Source organism: Podarcis liolepis (genome assembly GCF_965112155.1).
Source record: "Podarcis liolepis genome assembly, chromosome: 1".
In the NCBI taxonomy this organism is placed as follows: Eukaryota; Metazoa; Chordata; class Lepidosauria; order Squamata; family Lacertidae; genus Podarcis; species Podarcis liolepis.
This window is the reverse complement of record NC_139554.1, coordinates 87527625-87552523: the sequence shown is the minus strand read 5'-3', so window position 1 is coordinate 87552523 and position 24899 is coordinate 87527625. Positions and strand designations below refer to the sequence as shown.

The following is a 24899-nucleotide window of genomic DNA, read 5'->3' as shown; positions in this document are numbered from 1 at the left end:
AAGTTATTTTTAAAAAAGGAAACTGTTTAAATGATATTATAACAGCCCAACCTGCTATAATCCAAGGTTGCTGAACACAGTGTTGCTTTTCTAGGGTGACTAAACTACAGCGCATTGTACCACAATCCTGTTGCCAGAATAGGAATCAGACAGCAGAAGACAGGATAATCTGGGTTCCCAGGGTTATTTTTTTGGAGGTGGAGTGTGCTAAATTTGATAAATTCCCAACTCTTGCTACTGCCACAGTTATTAGTGGAAAGGTTATATTAAGTGCCAAACTGAATGCATCCAAACAAAGAACTCTCCAGCTGTTGCATGGCAGGAATATAGCCTACTGTACCAAGAGAAGAGCCACACCCATTATTCCCCTTGCCTCTGGCCCTGCCCACCCCTAGCATGTGCTGCCCACCCCTCAGATGGTTGCCAGTGCAGGAATATGGCCCCCAGGTTGAAAACGTTCCCTACACATTCAGGCTTGTTCACAAGAAGAGTTTCCCTGGCATATGCCCTGGGAGAAGCAAGCGTCATTTGCTTTTCAGTGGGCAGCAACAATGCTCTGCTTCTGGATCTTAATGTGGAAGAGTGAGGCCCTCATTAAAGAAAAGCATGTGGTGCTCCATACAAGGTCAAAAGAGACATTACAAGGTATAGTCCCCTGAGTGAAGAGGTGGAGCAGATTTGTTGCCTGGCAAGGACTCTCCAAGGGGTGGGTTGGAATCCTCTCAGTAACAGCGGATCTTCTCAGCTCTCAGCAGTAAACACTCTGGCAGACTGTGTGAGGGGCCAAAACATAGCCAGGGGCAGCAAGTGTCCTGTTGTTCGCATGCAGCAGACTATACTGAAATCTGTCACTAAGCCTGATGGCAGTCAAATGTCTTGACATTTGTAGTCTCCTCCTCACATGCAGACATACATTAAGCAGCTGAGTGGGAGGGGGAAATCTCCCCCTCTCCTTTCCAATCAAGCAGTTTGCTAGCATTTCAAATATATCTGAATTTCACCAGAATTTTGAAATATATGTACGGGGGTCAAGTGCAAATTCCCACTTTTGTGTGTGTGTGTGGGGGGGTTGAGACACCCCCTTAAGTTTTTATTTTTTTAAAAAAATATTTGTACACCTTCAAACGTCAGTGTTCAAACATGCTAATATTTTCTTGTCTTGGTGGCCCCATTTTGGCTGCAATCTTATTTGCACACCCCACTCAAGTTTGCTATTAAAGGAGCAATGGTCAAGAGTCATCAGTGCTATCAAGAAACATTGAAGGTGATGGTGGCCAATCTGATGTCTCACAAAGTTTACAAGCAGGCAAAATGCTGGTACCCATCCCCTATTAATCCTCAGTGTCTGATCACAAAAGGTGATGAATGTTACCTTTCAGGGTATCTTGGGCCTGGGTAGCAGCCACTCATTTATCCTCCATTTATTTATTTAATCCTTGCAGACATCAATTTATGCATGTGGCCTTTTCCACCTTCTTGTGGCAGTGCATTCCCCAGAGAAAATCCACCCTGCCTCCTAAACTCTGTGTGTGTTCAAACTCTCTGATCCTAGCCAATATGATCTTATTAACAGATGGTCGCTTTTAGAGCTCCAGCACAGTTATATATAGGAACGACTTGGTGACAGCCTATACTTAGCTCACTTGTGACCTTTAATACAGCCCTTAGAGCAAAAGAAGGCTATTTTTAGCTCCAAATTTCAATAAAGTCCTAACCCCACAGAGACTATGGAATCCTGCACTGCCCATTTCTACCAGGCCACCCAGGGCAGCTGAGAGATTAGGGTGGTCACAGGAAAACGATTAAAAGGAAGCACAGAGTGGAAGAGAGGAAGGGCAGAAGCTTGGCTTTGTCTGCACCCAGGATGCACCCAGTCTCCTTAAAGCTTTCAACAATCTCAAATCACCCTGGAATCTGAGCTGTCACAGATGACCCACTTGGTGCTAAGCTTGTGTTGGCAAGCTTGCTGGAGAAGGTAGTCCACTAATTCACCTCTTCCAAGAAGACCCTCTCTCCAGTCTCCATCTATGGGCACTTAATCTAGAACAGATCTCTCTCACCATATTTAAGAGGCCAATCCTAAAAATCCTTCTCTAGATATAGAAGTGAAGTGTCATTGGTTAAAGACAGGGCTTCCTGGAAAGTACTCCACACTTTACCATGCAGCCCTAAACATAAGGACTAGGGAATACAGTGGTACCTCGGGTTACATACACTTCAGGTTACATATGCTTCAGGTTACAGACTCCACTAACCCAGAAACAATGCTTCAGGTTAAGAACTTTGCTTCAGGATGAGAACAGAAATTGTGCTCCGGCGGCACGGCAGCAGCAGAAGGCCTCATTAGCTAAAGTGGTGCTTCAGGTTAAGAACAGTTTCAGGTTAAGAACAGACCTCCGGAACGAATTAAGTACTTAACCTGAGGTACCACTGTAAGTCCTTGGAGGGGTACCAAGTTGCTATCCTGAGAACACAAATGCACCCTGATAGAGCAGAGGAGGCAGCTGCATGCAAACATCATCACCTGCCCTTTTCCCCACTGCTGTACCATGAACCCCAAGTCCTGCTTGTGAGATGAGAGGTGACAGAGGTGAGGGTGGAGCAGGCAGCTCTCCCATCTCCTGTTGCATATGGGGACATGGAGGTTCAGCCATGTTCTCCAGCTTGCGATTTGACAGCTTGCAGCTCAGTTGAACCCAATGGGAATGAGCTTTTGAACAATTACCTAGAATTAGGCTATTAATCTTTTTGTTGCTTCACAACAATCACACCAATTTTTGTTCCTAGCACACCAAATAGAGGTTCTGACTCTTCTGCAAATTTAAGATGTTCCTTTTGGTTGGTAGTGCTGTGTAGAGATGGGCAACCTGTTGGGTGCTGTTGGACTCCCAAGCTCCTATCAGCCTCAGCCAACAGGGCCGGCAGTCAGAGTTGATGGGAGTGGTGGTCCAACCACACCTGGAGAGCCACACCTCTTGCTTCTTCGCTCACCTATTCAATACAATCCATACCATCTCCTGTATGGACCCTATGCATGCTGCTTCAGTAGACAACACTGCTTTGGTTACATAGAGATGAAGCTCAGGCCAAGACATGTAACATTAGAGGCTTAATACTCAGTGAGGTCGTTTCATCCACTGCTGCATTTTAAGCCACATTTCTACATTGCTGCAGAGAGAGGGATGGGGATGTCTTTACTCAATGCTCATTAATTGGTTTTTTTAAACCCACACCTGCAACTCCCTCCCAAACACCTATTCATGAAGCTGTCATCTGCACACGTGCAATGGCTGCCAAAAATGTGCACACCGCGGCTTAAGAGCAAAGTGAATATTGTGTTCATTTTCAAACCAGATGGAAGCTGGTTTGAAGAAAAACGCATCAAAAAGGATAGATATGGATTGTGGCTAAGGTCATGTGCACATGACTTCAAACACCAGTGGTGGGAGCGAGCTGGAGCCAGAGTAAGTGGGTGGGAATGTTGTTGAAGCATCATGATCCAAAGATCTGTCGTCAGGTCTGCAGAAACTCTACTCAGGGCAACAGGTGTGCATCCTGCTTTGGTGAAATAGGTACCTTTGCCTGGCTTCCTCCCCACTTTGTCCTATGAAGGATACATATCAAAATCCTCTACCCCTTAACCCAGGGATGGGAGATGTTGCTGGACTACCACTCCAGCCCTGACTATTGGCCATGCTGACTGGGGCTGATGGGAGTTGGAGGCTAGCAGCTTCTGAAGGGATCAGGGGTTTCCTTCGAACCTCTCTTAACTTCACCACTCACTTCAATATCAGCACTAGGCCCGAGATTCTTGTCAGTTACTGTCTCCAGAGGACAAAAGACCAATCAAAAGTACTGGTTCAGTGTATTATTCTGCTTTTCTGCTTAACGTATGGACATGTGTTTTTAAAAAGCCTCAGGTCACACCTGAGGGGGAAAATACTTTAGGCTCCTTGTTGCATGTCTGTACAGTGGTACCTCAGGTTAAGAGGGCCTCCTTCTGCCGCCACCGCTGATTTCTGTTCTCATCGTGAAGCAAAGTTCTTAACCCAAGGTACTATTTCTGGGTTAGTGGAGTCTGTAACCTGAAGTGTCTGTAACCTGAAGCGTCTGTAACCCAAGGTACCACTGTAGAGGAAGGGTGGCTGATCTGTGGCTCTCCAGATATTGTTGAACAATGATTCTCGTCAGCCCCAACCAGCATGGCTGATGGTCAGGAATGGTGGGCAACTTTTGGAGGCCCAAAAGTTAGGCTTTTTATTTTGCCATGGGTGTGGCATAGGAATAGTAAACCACAGCTATAAGCACTACCTCCTTTATGCAGAGTTGTGGTGTGCCTATGGTCACATTCCTTCACCAAGTAAGTCCTTTTCTAGTGCCTAGAAGCAATCTCTCCACCTTGGCTGCAATATTATCCATTGCCCCGAAGAGGGCACCAGCAGCGCACGTATCAGCCCGGGAAATAGAATCTGGGCACACAGTTAAGTTATAAATTACAGAAAGTATAAACATTTCTTTAAACCTGGAATTTGTCAGCAAGCCAGGGCAGGAAAGTGCTGGCCAGGTTCTAATTCCTTTTGGTAATCAGAGGGGAGATATGAGCAGCCACAGGGGCGGTCAGTGGGTGGGGAGAAGATCAGAAAGGGGGTGCTAGTGTGGTGGGGAGAAGGTTACTAATGCCCTGAACTATATAGCACACTATCTCTCATTCACCCCTCGTGTGCCTTAGATCTTCCTTCACTTGCCCCATGCTCAGGTGGCAAGTCATAGAGTCCAGCATGCAGCCAGGTGACCATAAACATAAGAACACAAGACTGGCCCTGCTGGTGCAGATCAAAGATCCACCTACTCCAGCATCTCATTGCAACAATGGCTAGGCAGATGCTTCTTTCCCCACATCCAAAAACTTGATCTCTTGCTGTGCAAGGAGGAAATTATTTAGCCCAGTGGTTGCCTTGTGAGTGTAGCTACAGTACAACCAGGTGTAGCCAATATGGTGCCTGAGATGTAGTTAGACTGCAGCTCCCTCCAACCCTGGTTACTCGCCATGTTGGATGGGGCTGGTGGAAGTGGAGCCCACCAATATCTAGGCAGCACCATTTTAGCTAGCTCTGCAGGAGAAGTCATACCCACAGCAGCTACCAAGAAAGCCACCACTGGGAAAACCCACAGTGGCTTTGGGCTGGTCTTAAAATTCAGAATGAAATGGTAGAAAGCTGAGGCAGAAGAATGCAGTGTATACTGCTCATTGCAGGTGGCAAATATATCACCTGCCATGTAAAAACTCCCCACAAGTAGAAAATTATTACATCAAGGGCAGCAGTTCTAACTTGCTGTGGTGCTGAGTGTTGATGACTCAGACGTGATCCTTCAGCTGAATTCCATTCCATTCTACCATTCCGATGCCCCTTCACGTCATTCTGCTGCATGGGTAGACCCAGTCCTTTATCTAGACCCTGCAATATTACAATTGCCTCATCCAGGCTGGATATGGAAGAGATGCAAACTCATGGTTTTTCACATAGTAAATGCAATTAGCATACAACAACCTGTTCATTTTAAATCTCCCCATGCAGTGGTGCTAGGGGTGGCCAGATGCAAAAAGAAGGCAGAGCTCCTGCACCTTTACTAGTTGTGCAGAAAAGAGAATTGCAGGAAATTCTATTAAAGATGCAGGAGTTCTGTTCTCTTCTGCATTTCAGCACCCTAAAGACAGGGAAAGGTTGTAGATACTTTTTTAGAAAATGCATTTCAGAAAGAGAAATATGGGGAAGCATAGAGATTTGCAAGAATAGAGGTTTCCAACCTGATCAAGCTGGTTTTTTTCAGTTGTAAGAAAAGCCCTGCTAGATCAGACCAAAGGACTATCTGTCTCCAGCACCTCGTATTCACAGTAGCCAACTAGACACACATGGAATGCCCACAAGGAGGATGTGAGCACAATGGCCACCTCCCACTTGCATCCCCCAGCAACTGGTATTTAAAGGCAAGATCCTGAAGGTAGCACATAGTCACCTTATGCTGAAGCATTAGATTTGGATGCAATGGCAACTTGAGCTGCTATTGCTAGGAGTATATGTGTGTGCATCTGCACATGCATTGGTGATGCCAAAATTCAGTTTCATCCTTTCTTTTGGATCCCTGCCTCACGCAGCTTGCCAGTGGAGGGGGAAAAGAGAGATCGCAAGCAAAGGACATCCTGCAGTTTTCCATGGATCTCTGTGCATACGCTGAGCAGGCGTCAGCTTTTCAAAGCAAGAAGAAACCTCAGCCAGGTGGCAGGCTTAGCTGCAAACTGGTTCGACTGGTTGAAATTTAGCCGGCTTAGCAACCCTTGGTGGTCTCTCTCTGTAGGAAAATCTACGAGACATCTATCAGTTATAGTGGAAATGGGGTGGGGGGGAGGAGGAAAAGGGTAGCGGTGATGGTGGTGAGGAGAAACTCAGATATTAAAGGCTGCCTGGAGTTGAAGGAACGGAGAGCTGGAATTCTGAAGGGCAGAGGTCTCTTCTCCTTTCCTCTCCCTGCACAGAAGCTTGGTAGGATTATGCAGGGATCGTATGTCCCTTGGCTAGAATGCAGAGGAGCGGGTTGCATCCGGTGGAGCACACACACTCGGCCTGGGCTGTGTCACCGATACCGCATTGCGCTGATACCTGATTCCCCGGCTGGTTCTCGAGGCTCACTCAAACTGCCTGAACCTGAGCTGCCCCTCCAGCTGGGCTTTTGCGCGACACTCACTTGATGCAATCAGGATCCACCACCTACGTCAACCACACATTAGTGTTTTCTAAACAATCTATGAGGTCCCCCTCTCCTTTGGTACTTTGCTGTTAATCTCCATGTACCACCAACCTTTTGCCTTTCCAGCCTGGATGGAAGAAGAGTCCCTAGGAAATCTGCAATGGCTTTGAGAGGTGCATAAAAAGGCAACATGGGTTTTATTATTCAGCGCTGCAGGCAAAAGAAGAGGGGATGCCTCTGAGGTGGGACAGAAATGGTGCCTCTCCCCGCCTGGACAAGGCTCATACGTGACTCAAGTCTGATCAAGTTCTTTGGCATCTGGGGCAAAAAACGCTCCCTGGGTGTGGACAAGATGCTAAACCTATTGAATTTGGTACATATATTGCAGTTGACTGCAGGAATAAATAGTTTGGTAAGACCACTTAAGGTTTATTATCCCTGGCAAACAAAGCCATTCTGAGAAGTTAATATGTGGCTTTCATGGAGTCATGAGGTTAACAAAAAGGAAAGTAATACTAATGCAACAAGAAGAAGGAAGAAGCAAAGTCTGAGGAGACACACTCAACATGACAGTGAGTGGTTACTCAAGAAGGAATAAACAAGGCGACAAATAGGTTGCATTTCTGTCTATCACCCACCCACTAATTCAAGTTGCTTTACACCAGGGATGTCCAACAGGTCGATCGCGATCTACTGGTAGCTCCCTGGGAGGTTTTGGTAGATCGTGGTCGATCGCTGGGTAAAATAGAATCTGTCCCCCTCGCACCACCTTCCATTGTTGCACGCTCTGTAGAACAGAAGGACAGAAGGCGGAGTTTACTCATCGAGGCTATTTGTTTCCCCAGTGATCTGTTGGTGAGTGGCTGTTCCTCTTTCTTCCCCGAAACCCTTAAAAACAGGGCTTTCCTCCTCCTCCCTAAAAAAGCTCAACAACTTTGACCTGAACCCCCCAAAAAACAGGGGTAGATCACTGCCAGTTTTTAATTCTGTAAATAGATTGCAGTCTCTTGGGAGTTGGCTACCCGTGCTTTACACCAAGCCAAGCCAAGCCAAGCCAAACCACAGTCCATCAGCAGAATGACTTGGGAGAAGCAAGGCAGCCATGATCACCTTTCTCAGAGGGCATACATTTGTGCTAAGCTGTGATGCATGAACCAGGCCATTATCAATCAAAGAGGGCTCCCCATAAGGCAATTAAGTCCAGAGACTAAGTTTACATAATTGTGCCGCAACGTAGACTACGGTATTTATCAACTAGGTAGTCAGGATATTCCTCATGAGTTTCTGATCTGTGGGTTATTACTCCACGTCCTATGCAGATACATAAGAAAACTTTATGCCTAAATGGGTCATCAGAATCACCTGCTCATAGATATCCCTTGAGCTCAGATTGCCTCCCTGGAGAGTTGTGATTAATGGGATAATTTCTGAGCAAACTGCTTAAATGTCCTGCTAGGGATGATATTTCGCCATACTCACAAAGACTATTACAGTTACCCACAGGGACATGCAGAATAACATGCTGAAATTGACAATATTAAGGTGAAAGCACTCTTTCTTCCTTGGATGAGATGGAGCTAGAAGCTCTACCCAGCTCAAGCAAGAACTGTGACTATGTGATGTAAGGACCTTCACCTTGTTACCAAATATGCCAAGTTAATTCATTTAAATTACATGCAATATTTTGCCTGAGAAGGTGCGTCATCGTTTTTGTTTTTTAATATATATTTTAAAAACCCACCCTTACTTTCATCCTGGAATTAACTGGGAAGCAGTATAAGTGGTTGAAATTTGCAGTCCCTTTGGACTCCAAGAAAGGGAGCCTTTACAGCTGGATAATAATACCTTCAAACAAAAGGCCTTATTCTAGACAGTCTGAAAAGTGAGACGAAGCCCTTAAGGCAGTAAGGGGTGAAGCAAGGATTCCGGTTGCCATTGAGTTGGAGGCAAGAAGAGAAAGCCCATGTAGAGACAGCGGGAGGCTGAATATGGATCAGTTAGAACATGAAGAACCATCACATCTTAGGATCATGCTTGGGACCCACACCCTGATGATGTCAGCTGGTGATGTCAACGCCTCTGAATTTCCAAAAGAGCATCAGTGTCAGTTTCCAGCTTGCCAAGCCAAGGCTGAATTCACTGCCAAGCCATAGCTCACGAGGCCAAAGAATGAGTTATGGTCAAGTCCCAGGGACTTTTTGGCTTCTAAGTGAGGGCAGCAGCTCATACCCAAAGGGTTGGAAAATGCTTTGGGTGCTAGTCATATTTTCACATGTTGGTTGTCAACGCTTGTTAAGAGCTTGTGAAGCAGGGATTGGTGGAACTGGGTATGAACTTGGTGTGTAAAATGGTGTCCTGAACATGTATACTGACTTTCATTCTGGTTATCTCAGTCTCGAAAGCAGCGATCACATTACAGTGTATTTTCTATTTACCTTCACGGTTTTGAAAAACAGGTTTGGAAGTTGAGCTGGTACCAGAGCCTGAAACAAAGAAGTGTGTCCTCAACACTTACACTAAATTTCGTTCTGATATCTCTGTGTTCAAGAAGGTTGAACAAGCTGTTGCACTGAACAAACTGTTGAATGGACCAGTGGCTAAACCAAAGGTCTTGTTTCCATTACTTAGGCCAATGAACAACACTTGCAGAGGCAGGTAACACTGAGCTGGGAGGAATCACACAACATACTGCAAGGAAGCACAAACAAGCAATGCACTAGGAACAATATCATTTTAAAAACACACACCATGAAATTCAATGAGAAGAGAACAATCCTCTTGTTTGTGGCAGTTTTGACAGAGCTGAGGGAAAGGTCAAAGCAATTCTTGGTCATGCATGATAAAAAAACTAACCATAAAATGATATAAAAGGGGGATCAAAAATTTCCATCTGCAAGCTTGAACTTGTAAGGCTTGGGATAAATTATTGGAGCCCAACTGTAATACTTATAACAACTAGGATGTTTAGTTCATGTTTAGTAGAAAAAATGCTGCGTTTTAAATGAAATTATGTCAAAGGAGCCTGGAACAACATTCACACTTAATTTTCTACTGTGCAACTCACTATAACCCCTTAGCAGGGGGAAAGACTGCTGTTGTAGGCTTCAATTTTCTACCCCTTCCCCACCCCCAGCTCAAGGGGCGCTTTAATTCCCACTATCAATGAACCTATTGTTTATAATATAAAAGACATTGATTCACTTAGAGGAGGTTAAGAGGAAAACCAATGAATATTCTTAATGAGCTTGAAATATTGGCAGGTTGTAGGCACAAAGTGAGGTTACTCACAGGTGCTCAGAGGAGTTTTAGAAATAGAAGTGAGAGGTGAAGTCAGAAAAAATAGAGAATATGGGGGGGGGACGGGACCTTCCACCAGACTATTTCATCTGTCAGCCCAACAGTCAAAGTGTTACAAGATGTGCAATTGGGATGTCTTTGATTCTGCTCGAAGGAACACTTTTAGCATAGCTATCGGTAGGCAATTGGTCTTTTGCAGAGAAGCACTACTTGCAGTGCCATCCTATGCATGTTTTCCCATAAGTAAGTCACACTGTGTCCAAGGAGGCTTGCTTCCTAGTAAATGGGTTTTGAATTTCAGCCTTAACTTGCTCCTGGGTATCTCTCAGGATCTGGGCCCCACCCAGCAGGAGCAACATGTACCAATCTAATGTACTGTTTGATTGTTTTCATCTTTAATTTTAAGAATCCTTTACTGTTGTAATATTGAAATCAAGAAAGATAGTCATTCATCAATGGACTGCAGTCATTAGATAAAAACGTCCATCATTAATTGATAGGTTCTGCAAAGCCAGTGTTCCAGTTACTAACAAAAGGATTTCCTCAGGCCTATACTCTCTTCAAATTATCTAAAGTCAACTTGTTCATATACATGATGTTCCATGTCTTGTTCAGTCCATCCGAAATGCTGGTTGGTCTAGATTAGTTTAATAACACCCCCATAGATCTGGTGTGGCCATTGTAAGGTTGCAACTGCCTTCGCTGACTGCTTAATGTGTTCTTGGCAAGCTCCAGAGATTAGGGTTGCCAACTCTTAAAATCAAAAATTCTGCTACTGGGTGAGACCTGGGGGTGGAACCCTGAGCAAATCTAGCGGCAGAGCCAACCTGCGGGTGGTGGAACATAACACAAAAGTTGTCTGTTCACATGTGTCCCACTTCTTCTAAGGGGGAAGGACTGAAGGAGGAGGCAGGGGAGGCTGGCCTTGTAACTAACTTTCATTGGTCTGGAAATAAATCTAGCCAGGTAGCTTTCTCCTCCCCACCCGCTGTTGGTTGGCAGTCCTATTGGAGACTCAGTGTTGACATTTAATAATTGCTTAAGACTACACCTGGAGCCCTCCAGATGTTTTTTGGACTCCCAACTCCCATCAGCCTCAGCCAGCTTGGTCTCATGTGCAGGAATGCTGGGAGTTGTAGTCCAACAATGTTGGGAGGGCACCAGGTTGGGGAAGGACGTCTTAGGATTGCATTCTTGCATTCCACAGCTCAGCTACCTGTCATTATCTTGCTCTCTTGTTCTTGAATTTAGCATCCCTCCTCCTCCTGGGAACTACCAGGCCAGCTTGACGAGATTACATCACTACGACCCTCCCCTGTGATCTCCATGCTGCCTCAGTGCTTCCATGGTACTGCAATAATGTCCTATGTATGCTCCCCAGAAAGAAAAAAGAACAACAACCCCACTTTCCCTGTTAGGATTTTCAGTATAGATTATCAACAACTCTCTAGACTTGGAAGCATGTATTCCATGGAATGGGATCCCCACCAGAAGTGTCTCTCTGCTAGCTAAAAATGGCTGGGTGAGGGGAGGAGGAGAAGACATGCATGTTTAGAATCAGCTCCAAGGGGTGGTAATTGGAGAGGGATCTTTTGCTTCTAAGGCTCTGGTTTGGGCTCCCAGCCATGCGAGTGGTGAGTGAAAGCTGTTATCGGGGGACAGCTGTTTGGTGTCCAGCTAAGGGGAAAAGGGTATGGGAATTCATCACAGTTCAGTTCCTAGAGGTCAAGTGTCTGTGTCGCAAACTGCACCCCCTCTCTGCTTATACCTTCTAGGTGCACACGGGAGACAAGAGATGTGATCTTAAGAAAGTGCTGTGTCTCCTGATCGATGGAGAAGCACAAAAGAGTGAAGACAAAATCCCTTCTGGGCATGTGTTCACTCCAATATGCTGATTTTACAGGACCTGTCCCCTGCAGTCCTCATACCACAGAGACCCTATGTAACAGCAGATATTGATCCCCAGGTTATCAGACCGAAAAAGGCCAGTCATGCAAATACCTCTTGACCTGCAAAGTGGAATTAAGAAGGATTTATGCAATAGGAGGGGGAGGAGAAGGAGCTGAAACTTTACAAAAGGAGTCACTGCCATGAGGATTTGCTATGCACACAAGTGGAAATTCAGCATAGCAATGTCTGAAAGAAGAATCTAAAGGAGGGAAGACACACGCTACACTTGACAATGTCTGTGAAGCAAAATGTTCCTAGAATCAGAGAGCTGGAAGAGACACTGTTGGGTCATCCTACTACCCAAGGGCAGAATATCCCACACCTAAAAGCATCCTTTGATTGATGCCTCGCTGATGAATGCCAACCCTCCAACTGATTAAGATTCTATTTTCCCTGTAGGCTGCTTATCCTACCACAGATCTAGTCATCTCTTCTTAAACCCATTAAAAAAATCCTTAAAAATGTAAAGCAATGCAAAATCATACTTGCGTAGAAGATTTTTAAAAAGTAAGTAAGTCAAGAACCGCAAATCTCAATCAAGGAAAGCATTGCTTCCATGTACACTGAAAGATAATAAACTGTCTTGTAATAACAACTGCGCACAGGATAGGATTGGAGAGAATCCAAGCAAAGTTCATCTGGAACTCTCAAACTTTGCTCCCACTTCCAGAATAGATAGTGCTATTAAATCTAGGTAGCACTGTAATGCAGTTATCTGCAATGGCCAGATATTGCTGGACTCTCAATGCTCATCAGCACCAGATGATGGAAGTTTTAATCCATCCACATCTGGAGGGCCAGAGGTTCCTCACTTTTCCATAATGTAAAGCTATATAACGACTTAACCTATTAACTCTTTATAGGTTATCTACAAGCTTGTAGGTTTATCTACAAGCCCCACCCTCTGACACCCCTCCCCATTTTAGCCAAACCATGCTACTTCTGTGATCCTTGAAAACAGCAGCTGTAGGAGCCATTATAAAAAGACCCCAAAAGGGCATAGCCAGCCCCACTAGCCATCTATAATTTGAGCACCAAGTTAGCCTATTTCTCCTGGTTTACCTCATGATTTTGATCTTCTCATCTTGACTTTATAAAAACCTATGAGACCCACTTCCTCATACTGTGTTTTGTGAGGTTTTAGTGGCCACTACCGGACAATGTGATAGACCCATCGCACAGCAAAGTTTGAAGACATTATGGCACCAATCAAGTAACTGACACAACTCAGGTTCACCTCACCCCTCCCCATTTTCTAGTCAGAAGTCTTGTGCCTTTAACAGCTGTCTGAAAAGCAGAAATTCAACAAGTGTAGTTCCCCTACATGGGAAAAAGATATACCTGTTGAACTTTGACCATAATACAACTGTTAAAGACACAGATTCTGCTGGGATGTGAGCTTGGGGAAGCGGTGACCCACTTTATAATAATTCAAAGCCAGCCAAACAAATCCCACAATGCACTTCACTGCCTGTGCTGTGCTATATTGAGTACCAAAAGCGTTCCTGACATTCTAACGGGACCACTTAGGCTCTGAAGAATCTGCTTGGTTTATGCTGAGTCACTCCGGCGTGTTGTGAAGAATGCAGTATGTGAAGTGTAGGGTTGCCAACTTCTCTCTCTCTCTCATTTGGCACAGCCCTGGTGACTCCTGACAGCTGTGTGACAAGCAGAAATGTAGCTTATCTCCACCACTGCTTCTTCAGGATTTTGTTTTGTTTGTTTTGTTTTGATTAATTCTGCCACATTATGGATTTGCATTATTGCTGTACTTTATATACATAATATACATATATATACATATATATATATATATATATATATATATATATATATATGCAGGTTTTGGTGTCCTCGGGTGTCTTCCCGTGTAAAAGTTGGGGTGTCTAGGCGACGTTTCGACGAGGTCTCACTCGTCATCTTCAGGCTGGTGCTTTCGGCTTCTTGTTACTGGAACAGAGCGGGATCTCAGTGTTTGAGTTCCTATAAATACTGTAGAGGGGTGTGGTGTATTGCCTCAAAAGTTCTGGGCAGAGGGGAAGTTCCCAGGCTAGTGTTCTTTTCTTCTTTTGTTCCTTAATTACTTGAGGGATATCTTGAGTGATTTCTTGAGTGATATTCTGAGTACCACTTAGGTGGGTCATTAGGTGTGGATTAGTTGCTAAAGCCTTCGTGTCTTGACCTCTTGAATTTGTGAAGAGTTTTTCTGGGAAGATGGCTGTACTGCACTTAGTTGTGCTTTGGCTTGGCTTCGTGTATAGGGGCGAGCTGTGGTTTTGTGCCCTGTGCCAGCCAGATCTGTGTAGGGATTGCAGGGGGGTGCAGCATCCGGAGGTGCCACTATGGTTTGGTTACTGGATGGTGTCTGTAATTTATCTGTGGAGAGGGTCTGGGTTTGGGTCTGGTGTGGTTGATTGGTGGTGGCGTTCTGTGTGCCTCTGGATCTGGTGTCGGTTTTTGTGGGGAGGGCTAATTTCCAGATGTCTGGCAGGCGGGACGTGTCGTCACGCTTGTTCATGTTGTGAGGGTGTTTCTCTATCTCGATGGCTTCCATGATTATTCTCTTGTGGTGATGTTCCATGTTAAAGAGCAATTTGGAATCTGCAAAATTAATTTCGTGTCCTGTTTCTTTCATGTGTTGGAAAAGAGAGGAAGATTTTTCTTCTTTTTTGACGGCATTCTTGTGTTCTGCGATACGTGCATTTATTCGTCTGTTTGTTTGTCCAATGTACGTGGCTGGGCAGACTTTGCAGGGTATTTCATAGACCCCTTGGTTTTCCAACTGGATTTTATCTTTGGGGTTTCTGAGGATATTGGCTATTTTTTGGTTGGTGCAAAAGGCTGTTTTGATATTGTGTTTATGGAGGATTTTGCTAATTTTATCTGTAGTGCCCTTGATATAAGGAAGGAGGGCCATGCCATTGTTTTCTTCCGTGTCTTGGTTTTTGGGGGGTGTTTCTTTTTGGATTAGCTTCTTAACCCTGTTTTGCTGGTATCCATTGGCGATTAACACATTTGAGAGATTCTGTAACTCAGTTGTCAAGTGGTCTTTGTCAGCCAGGCGTTTGGTTCTGGAGATGAGGGTCTTGGCTACGGAGTTTATTTGTGCAGGGTGGTGGTGTGATTGAGCATGTAAGTAGCGGTTGGTGTGTGTTTTTTTCCGGTAGATAGTGTGTCCTAGGGAGCCATCAGGTTTTTTGTAGATTAGGACGTCAAGGAAGGGAAGCTGGTTGTTGGCTTCTATTTCCATAGTGAATTGTATTTTGGGGTGTAGGCTGTTGAGATGTGTGAGGAAGCTATCTAGTTTTTCTTTCCCGTGTGGCCAAATTACAATAATTTGGCCACACGGGAAAGAAAAACTAGATAGCTTCCTCACACATCTCAACAGCCTACACCCCAAAATACAATTCACTATGGAAATAGAAGCCAACAACCAGCTTCCCTTCCTTGACGTCCTAATCTACAAAAAACCTGATGGCTCCCTAGGACACACTATCTACCGAAAAAAAACACACACCAACCGCTACTTACATGCTCAATCACACCACCACCCTGCACAAATAAACTCCGTAGCCAAGACCCTCATCTCCAGAACCAAACGCCTGGCTGACAAAGACCACTTGACAACTGAGTTACAGAATCTCTCAAATGTGTTAATCGCCAATGGATACCAGCAAAACAGGGTTAAGAAGCTAATCCAAAAAGAAACACCCCCCAAAAACCAAGACACGGAAGAAAACAATGGCATGGCCCTCCTTCCTTATATCAAGGGCACTACAGATAAAATTAGCAAAATCCTCCATAAACACAATATCAAAACAGCCTTTTGCACCAACCAAAAAATAGCCAATATCCTCAGAAACCCCAAAGATAAAATCCAGTTGGAAAACCAAGGGGTCTATGAAATACCCTGCAAAGTCTGCCCAGCCACGTACATTGGACAAACAAACAGACGAATAAATGCACGTATCGCAGAACACAAGAATGCCGTCAAAAAAGAAGAAAAATCTTCCTCTCTTTTCCAACACATGAAAGAAACAGGACACGAAATTAATTTTGCAGATTCCAAATTGCTCTTTAACATGGAACATCACCACAAGAGAATAATCATGGAAGCCATCGAGATAGAGAAACACCCTCACAACATGAACAAGCGTGACGACACGTCCCGCCTGCCAGACATCTGGAAATTAGCCCTCCCCACAAAAACCGACACCAGATCCAGAGGCACACAGAACGCCACCACCAATCAACCACACCAGACCCAAACCCAGACCCTCTCCACAGATAAATTACAGACACCATCCAGTAACCAAACCATAGTGGCACCTCCGGATGCTGCACCCCCCTGCAATCCCTACACAGATCTGGCTGGCACAGGGCACAAAACCACAGCTCGCCCCTATACACGAAGCCAAGCCAAAGCACAACTAAGTGCAGTACAGCCATCTTCCCAGAAAAACTCTTCACAAATTCAAGAGGTCAAGACACGAAGGCTTTAGCAACTAATCCACACCTAATGACCCACCTAAGTGGTACTCAGAATATCACTCAAGAAATCACTCAAGATATCCCTCAAGTAATTAAGGAACAAAAGAAGAAAAGAACACTAGCCTGGGAACTTCCCCTCTGCCCAGAACTTTTGAGGCAATACACCACACCCCTCTACAGTATTTATAGGAACTCAAACACTGAGATCCCGCTCTGTTCCAGTAACAAGAAGCCGAAAGCACCAGCCTGAAGATGACGAGTGAGACCTCGTCGAAACGTCGCCTAGACACCCCAACTTTTACACGGGAAGACACCCGAGGACACCAAAACCTGCATTCCTGTACCCGTGAAAATCTACGAAAACAAATATATATATATATATATATATGTACATATATCATGTTATTTTAATTTTGTCCTTGTTAGATGCCTTGAATACTTTGTAGAAAGCTTGGGGAGATTACACACACACACACACACACACACACACACACACACTCCTCACAGCACCAGAAAAAGTACATTTTTCCATGCCTGAAGTAATAATACATAGCTCTCACTCCACACACACACCACATTCCAAAATGAAGTAAAAATGTGAAGTACAATTTAGCTGACAAAACACTCAGCAAACAACACATACTCTCTGGCAAGTGAAGGGTGCCAACAACTGCGATTCCCTTTTGACCTCACCACAACTCCCGTCCCTCTGCAAAGTTTGCTCTTAGCTTGCTGTACAAGGTAGTATTTTAATTGCCAGCAGTAGATGATACAGCAGAATCTTACAGCCATAAAGTTGCACCATGTGTTATGAATGTTATGGGTCTATCACTCTCAAGTCAATGGTGACAAACCAAGCGATGCCAACCATCTGCTAAATAGGTGGGCAAGCACTCAGCCCATGAAACAGGATTGCTCACTTGCATATTGATTGCTTTTCCTCCAGGGTCTCATGCTACAGATTATACTTCAACAATACTGACTCCATATTTTTATTTGGTGATGGCAGTGTATGTGTGTCTTCAGGCAAGATACCCTTACTGAGCCTCTCTCCCTTGCCACAGACACTACAGGCCATTTGCTTGCTCCATCCTTTTGGGTCCAATCTGCACCACTGCCCAGAAACATAGAAACATAGGCAGCTGCCCTATATCAAGTTAGACCATTGGACCCTTCACCTCAGGACTGTCTACACCAGGGATGGGGAACCTGTGGCCCTCCAGATGTTGTGGGACTCCAGCCCCCATCATTCTTGACTATTGACTGTGATGCTGGGGCTGATGGGAGTTGGAGTCCAACAACAGCACCTGTGAAGAAATGTCAAAGGCAGAAGGTTTAGTGAGACCTTGTGGAGCTGTTGTAAGATCTTAGGGAACACATGAGATTGCAGCAAGATCTTGTCGGAAGTTGTTGCTACTGCTGCTTCTCCACTAGTGGAGGACATGGAGTGGGTGGGGTGGTGTGCTGCCTGTTGTGGTTCTGCTGCCTGAGGTGGCTGCTTCAGCCCACCTTGTAGGCTGGCCCTGCATTGGACTCTATAGGCCTCACTTCTGAGACAAACTGTTCAGTCAGTCTTCTCCAACCAAGTGCCTTCCAAATGTTTTTGAATTGCACTTCCCTTCATCCTTGACAAGTACTCATGCTGGCTTGGGCTGATGGAAGTTGTTGTTCAAAATATCTGTGGTTGGGTCAGTAGGTTGGAGAAGGCTGTCCTAGACTTAGACCATATTCACACCATGCATTCAAAGCACTATGATACCACAATAGACAGTCATGGTTTCTCTCTCCCAAAGAGTTCTAGTTTGCAGTTGGTTAAGGGTGCTGAGAGGAGACCCCTATTCTCCTCATAGAGTTACAATTTCCAGAGTTCTCTGTGAGGAGGGATTGATTGTTAAAGCACCCTGAGAATTGGAACTCCTTGCAGGGAATCAGGGTCTCCTGTTCAACTCTCAGCACTCTTAGCAGGCTACAGCTTCTAGAATTATTTGTTGCTGTTTAAAGTCACATACTAGCACTTTAAATATATGGTGTGCATGTGGGATTACACTGTTGCACCAAAAGTTGAAGCTTGTACTCTTGTAACATTATTTCTGAAATAGATATGTTGGATTTGAAAATGGGGAGGATGTAAAACGTGACATCCATTTCAGCTGTTTTTATAAGAAACCTCCCATTGCAAGCAGAAAAGGCTCTTTTAAACCAGTGCCCACCCCCACATTAGCAGCTCCCTTGATAACCTCCACCTGGGTTGCTTTGCTACCTTCAGTGGCAAACACAGACTGGCTGTCTCCATCAACAACCCTACAGCTAAAACAAATCAAACAAGGCAGCCCAGGATCCAACATAACAACATCTCAATCACACAAGGTTTCTGAGCTCCCTCAACGCCCCCCCCCCCCCCGCTTCTTAACATTGCTTCTCAGTGCTCAGCAGGATTGGTCCCCCAGGGCAGCTGCTTGGAGGACAAACACCTGGTGACTTAGGGAAACCCATTCACAATGTTATTTGCTCTGTTTGTTTACACAATGTATTTCTGTCCTTGTGTTTTGGCTGAAAGGGGGGATTTCAACAAGATCCCTGAAAGGCATAACACTGGAAAGGGGTGGGGGGTGGGGGGGGGGTTGAGTGATGGATAGGTGGGTACTTGAAACAGTAAGCTCCTTAGAAAGCGTGGCCTGGTCTCAAAGGAATAGCAGAATCATTATTTCCTTCTCCTTTACCCAACTGAAAGCTGAAGAATTGCCTCGATTGGCTGGGGGAGGGGGAGGGAGGTGGGTGGGGTGGCAGAGGGGGAGCCAGACAGGTTTCCAAGCCATCCATCAATCAGAAATTGCCAGGTCTAAAAGCATTACTTTGATTAATCAGCACAATTAACCTATCAATGGATCAGGGGCAATTAATTAAAAATATTGGTTGGATTTGCCAGAGCCATCTGGTCACTCTAACAGCAAGGCTCCTTTCTATGGTGTATATGGTAAGAATTGCCTACCGAGGTGTATGTGTGTTAGGACAAGTGAGCACACACAGAAAAAAAGACTATCTATTATGGATGTTTCCCCTTGGGTAACTTTGGTAAAAATTTTGAACTCTGACCCTGTTTTAAGCTCATTCAACCTTGGGAGCCCTCCAGCCAAGCAGCATTAATCAGTTCTGTAGGTGAGCCCCCCCCCCCACAGTACACATTGGACTTCAACTCCCACCAGCCCCAGCCAATGGCCAGGAATGATGGTAATTGCTGTTACCAAGATGCTCAGTTCAACTGGATGTCTGCACATGTCCCAGAATTATGTGCTTCATATTACTTTTGCTCTGAGACCTTTGCCAGGAACTAGAGGAGGCTTACAGTAGTGTAAACTTAAGTAAAGAGTAGCTCAAGTGATGTCCCTTGAGAGTGGTGAATTGAACTTGTGTGTGTGTGTTCACATTGTAGTATTTTTGAGCACAAATAAATAAGAGAAAACAGCATCTAAATCTGCTTTAAGTATGTAACTGGTCCACAGCCTAGAAATTACTCATTAGAAACAAGCAGTTGCGGCACCTCCCAACATCAACTCCTTTGGCTTGTGTTTGCAATTAGAAAAATGTAAGGGAACAGAAACTCTGGATTCTTCAGAGCATCTTCAGAAGCTTGCCAAACAAATAAATTGTTTTTCCTGGACCCTGTTTCCCACCCACCCTTTTCCAAATTCTTCCCTAACCCCACCCTTCTCTCCACCTCTGGATAGACTGGTCCGACAAAGCCACAAAGTGCTGTTGAATAATTTGCCCTGGCAGGGTTCACAACCAGGTGCCACATTCTGCAGAAGCCTCCCTTCTTCCTCCAGGAGGAGAATTCACAAAAAGAGTCCTCACAAATTGTAAGGGCCATGTTGCCAGCATTATTCCCACTCACAGATGAAGGTTCTGCATCTTGAACAGTTCACACGGCAGCCGGGAAACAGGCACCATTGGATTTCCATGTTTTTCGATGGATTTTTAACTGATCGTACTTTTAGCTCACTCACAATTGCTTCCCATCCGGGGGACTGACCAAGACCACACTCATGCAGGACCAAGCTAGACATGATGTGGGAGATCTATGTTTAGAGTCTCCTTTAAAACACCCCACACATACTGTGCTCTAGGGCCCCTTAACTGGTGCTGGAGAAGGGCAGTCTAATCCTGCCCACACTTGATGCCAAAGTTAGTGTTTAGCCTACAGAGGAAAATTTATTGGTGCCCAAGTGACCCCTGGAAGCAGTCCCTCCCTCCTAGTGTAAACAGCAGCTTGGGGGGGGTGGGATTTTAATCAGCAAAATGACACAAGGGGGAAAGGGGGTTAATTTTCCTCCCACTCTGTTGTGATCCTGTCTAATCCTGTCTAATCCTTCCCCCCTGTAGCTGCTATTATGGGTGGGGAGATGGTTTGCAGGGACACGGTACTGAATCTTGCTAAAGTCAGTGCTTGGATGCGTGACCCCTTGGGAACACCACACTAGGCTGCAAGATATAACTGAAGGAAAAGAAAGAATCAAAATATAACACACAGTGGGTAGATGGGAGGGATTGTCTAATGGAGTCCAGTTCCTAATGGGTTAAATTCTCAAGCCAACCACCGACACCTGCATCCTTTGGAAAGTCTAGGGTGGTACTTATTTGCACATGCAAACACCTACAGCTTGCATACACAAACTGGAGGACCTAGATGCAAATTGGGGAGCCTTGGAGAGTGAACTTTTGCAGTATGTTGGTGGGCAGATCCTACCTATACTAATAGCGAATGTCTTCTCTGATTGCTGATCTGGTATGTATCCAGAACAACACCATTAGGCACGAAAGGGAAGGCTTAGGTCTGGCAGCAGCTAGGAACCCTGTTGATGAACTGCAACTCTCATCAGCGCCAGCAAGCATGGCCAATGGGCCAAGCATCCTGAGGGCCAAAGGTTCCCCACATTTGGCTTAGGGGAACCCCAAGGTTTATGCAAGAGCAAAGGGAGGGAAACAATTTTAGGGGGAAAATTATTGCGAGGGACCCCAAAACAGCACAGTGAGGAGTCCTGAGTGCTGTTGGGGGAAAAATACAAACATACAGGGTGAGGGGAAGGGGAAAAACAGAATGGAATACCCTCAAAGCAGGCAAGGTTGGCTGGCGTTTCATAATGCAGCATTTTGTTGCATTCTGTTCTTCTAATGCCTGTGTGAGCTGCTTGGCTTTTATTCACTTCTAATCCTAACAATTAATATGACTCCCTTGCAACCTAGTGTACTTAAATATTTTACAACAGGGGGTGCTGTTGAAACACACAAATTTACATATGCTAATTTGGATGCAGAAGTGCAAATTTAAAACGACTCAAATTTACATTTCCCATAAGGCAAGCCAATCAGTTTCTTCTTCAAATTACCCCAAATAATTTTTTGAATTCCTCTGCTCCCCACTCAGTTCAGTTGCATGAATTTTACCCATAACTCCTGATTAACTTCCCACCCAGACGATCCAAGTCATGCTCTAAAAATTGGCTTCTCCCCAGCTGCTCCCACTTATTTATCACATCAACATTACCCTTTCTAAATTAAAAAAATATGAGACAAGGTTGCTGGTGATGTTCTTTCTTTTGGGGTGGTGGCAGAGTTGCTTTAAAAGCCAAGAGCTGATCTGCCCCTGCTCTCCACATTGGGAGAGTCAGTGACCATGGGCCAGACACTCTCTTTTAGCCTAACCTACCTCATAGGGTTGTAATGAGGATACCATGGGGAAAGGAAAACCACCTTGAGTTCCATGGAGGAAAAGGTGGGATAGAAATGCAATGTAATGCAATAAAATAAATTTGTGAAATGCACATTTCCACTTTCCTTCCAGGGATATTGTGCAGAAGGAAGCTATTTCTTTCCCCATACATATAGTGCCCTGCAAAGGAAATGGAATCTTAATTTCCCTTCTTCCCATGGTCATTTGTGCTGTCATTCCATAACACAGTGTGCTGTGCAAAGAAGTACCAGTACAACTGCAGTACAATTTGCTTATGCTCAGGAGTCAGAAAAAGAGCCACCTTCATTGCACAGCTGATGAGTAGTGCTGTCAGTGGTGCTGACACTTGTCTCCCTCCTCTCAAAAGCAGGAACCACATGCAGATCAAAAGCCAGGCTCAAAATTCCCAGAGTTCCACCTCCTGCCGCCCCCAGTGATGTAGTGGAAGGGCAATACATGGGAACACAGCTCATGGGGGTAGGGGTCCTTTTATCATCTGTCAGAGCACCAGGGTATTGCCAGACTTTCTTTCTCTCTCTCTCTCTCTCTGGCAAGTGAACAAGGTGATATTCTGACAGATTAGGAGAGGAAATGGAAAAATGAGAAATTACTCAATTTCTTCCTTTTGTCTTCAAGGCCATATCACTTTGATCAGCAATTAATTTTGGAAGAAGGCTGCCGCCAGCAAGGAAATTGGTGAGGGGGCGGGGAGCAGCAAGCCTGCCCACCCTAAGAGCCTGCTATTCAGTCTATTGGCCATATAGAACAGCTCTGATATGCTTATCTGTTGTCCAGTGTTGGTAACCATGAGGCCAAAGAGTACCCCTCAAAGGTCTAGATTTGAACCAGAAGGCCCCTAAGGCAGGTGGGGACCCTCACATTTTTTATATTTTTTGCCATGGAAGAGCATTAGACATCTTCTAGGTCTGCCTTTGCTGGCTGAACATGACACCTCTGCCTCTATGCCACCTTCAATAACTATCCAGAAAACCAAACAGCCTGGCCTGCTCTTCTTCTTCTTCTTTTTTTAAAAAAATATTTTATTAAGGATTTTCTTGTTTTACAGAAGTAAGTGTACTGGCAGAGGTTTGATCTGTAGGAATCAGCAGTGAGGCTTTTCAGAGCATGGAGTCAAGCATTATCAGCTGCTAATTGCTGTAGATAAGACTGTTTTTAAAGGGAGAGCTACAGAAGCTGCTTCAAGAGTTGGCAAGGAACCTGGTCACTGAAACTCTCTATGTGAACTCTTCTTCCATAGCAAAGCTGATCAGGTTCACTGCTGGGTTTCAGGGAACCTCACCTAGCCTTTTGCTTTTTCCCCTTTTTCCCCTTTCTTTTTTTAAAAAAGTTTTGCTAATCACAACTTCTGCAAAGAGAAGTTGTGAATCTCAGTTTGTTCAGGCAGAATGACGGAATCACAGAAATGATAGCAGCAATCGTGAAACTATGGGACTGGGAAACCTCTGATGATGGCCAACTATTCTTCTAGGTTCTGCACTAAGCCAGGACCCCCAGCAGCCATTCCTAACTATCAGATCAACCCCACCCAGAACAATAATAATGCAGAAAAATACAGCCTAGGATGATTCAAAGGCTTGCAAACAGTGGAAATGCCAGAGATGCTTGGATTACAATGATTAAGTTTAGTAGAGACTATGCAGGTGGATTTTGCATGCAGAGGATGGGCTAATAATAATACCTTTATTGTCAATGCACAACCTGTGTACAATGAAATTAAGGAAAGGCAATTCCTAGGATATTCCGATGAGCATACATGCACACACCCATCCGAGTGGGAAGGATTCCTTATATAGGTCAACTTCTCAGTGTTGGTGGTCTTCAGTTAACACTAAACATTAATGCTGTGAATCCGTATGTAACAACTGTTAGACCCTCTTTGTGGGCATGTATGCACTACATATATAAACCTCTTTAAGTTTTATATGGTCCTTATTTAAAACATCAACAGCCAAGGAACAGAGGAGGATGGAAGTTGAGCTTGGAGATGAGCCTCATCATTGACCAATATGTCCAAGTCATACTGGTATTAAAAACACAGAAGGTGCAAACAAAGTGGGGGTAGAAGTTTGCATCTCTCTTTAGTGATTCCTCAGCAGCTTCTACTTGAAGAGAAGGAAACATGTTTAAGACAGGCTTCCTCAATCTCGGGCCTCCAGATGTTTTTGGCCTACAACTCCCATGATCCCTAGCTAGCAGGACCAGTGGTCAGGGATGATGGGAATTGTAGTCTCAAAACATCTGGAGGGTCAAGGTTGAGGAAGCCTGGTTTAAGGCTACAGCCTTAGCACACATCCTTGGTAGCATGCCCTATTGAAATCAGTGGGTATTTAATTTTAACTGATCCTGCACAGGATTGGGCTGTAATCCTAAACCCTCTTACTAGGAACTAAGTCTTGTTGAATCCAGATCTGCTACTCATGTGGCGAGGAGGAGGCAGAATTCTGACGTCACTCAACAAGGGTGGGGAATTGCCAGATGTGTCCCACCACAAGTCCCAATTTGGCCTGTGAGGCCAAGATCACCTGCTCCACACCTGATAACATATGCAACAGGGCAGGTGAAAGTGCGGCTGAGTTGGCCACGTGACTGAGTTCCCCATGGAGAACTTGATTGTGCAGGTGATGCCTATGGAAAGCACAGTTCAAGTCACTGTCCATCAGTCATGCAT

The 24899-nt window shown here is 44.9% G+C and overlaps 1 protein-coding gene across 3 annotated transcripts in view; it reads right to left on the bottom strand.

The window, feature by feature from the left end:
* The window catches only part of IGFBP5 (insulin like growth factor binding protein 5), a 45214-nt gene that overhangs the window by 9710 nt on the left and 10605 nt on the right, over positions 1–24899 (bottom strand). The gene's annotated exons all lie outside the window — the stretch shown is intronic.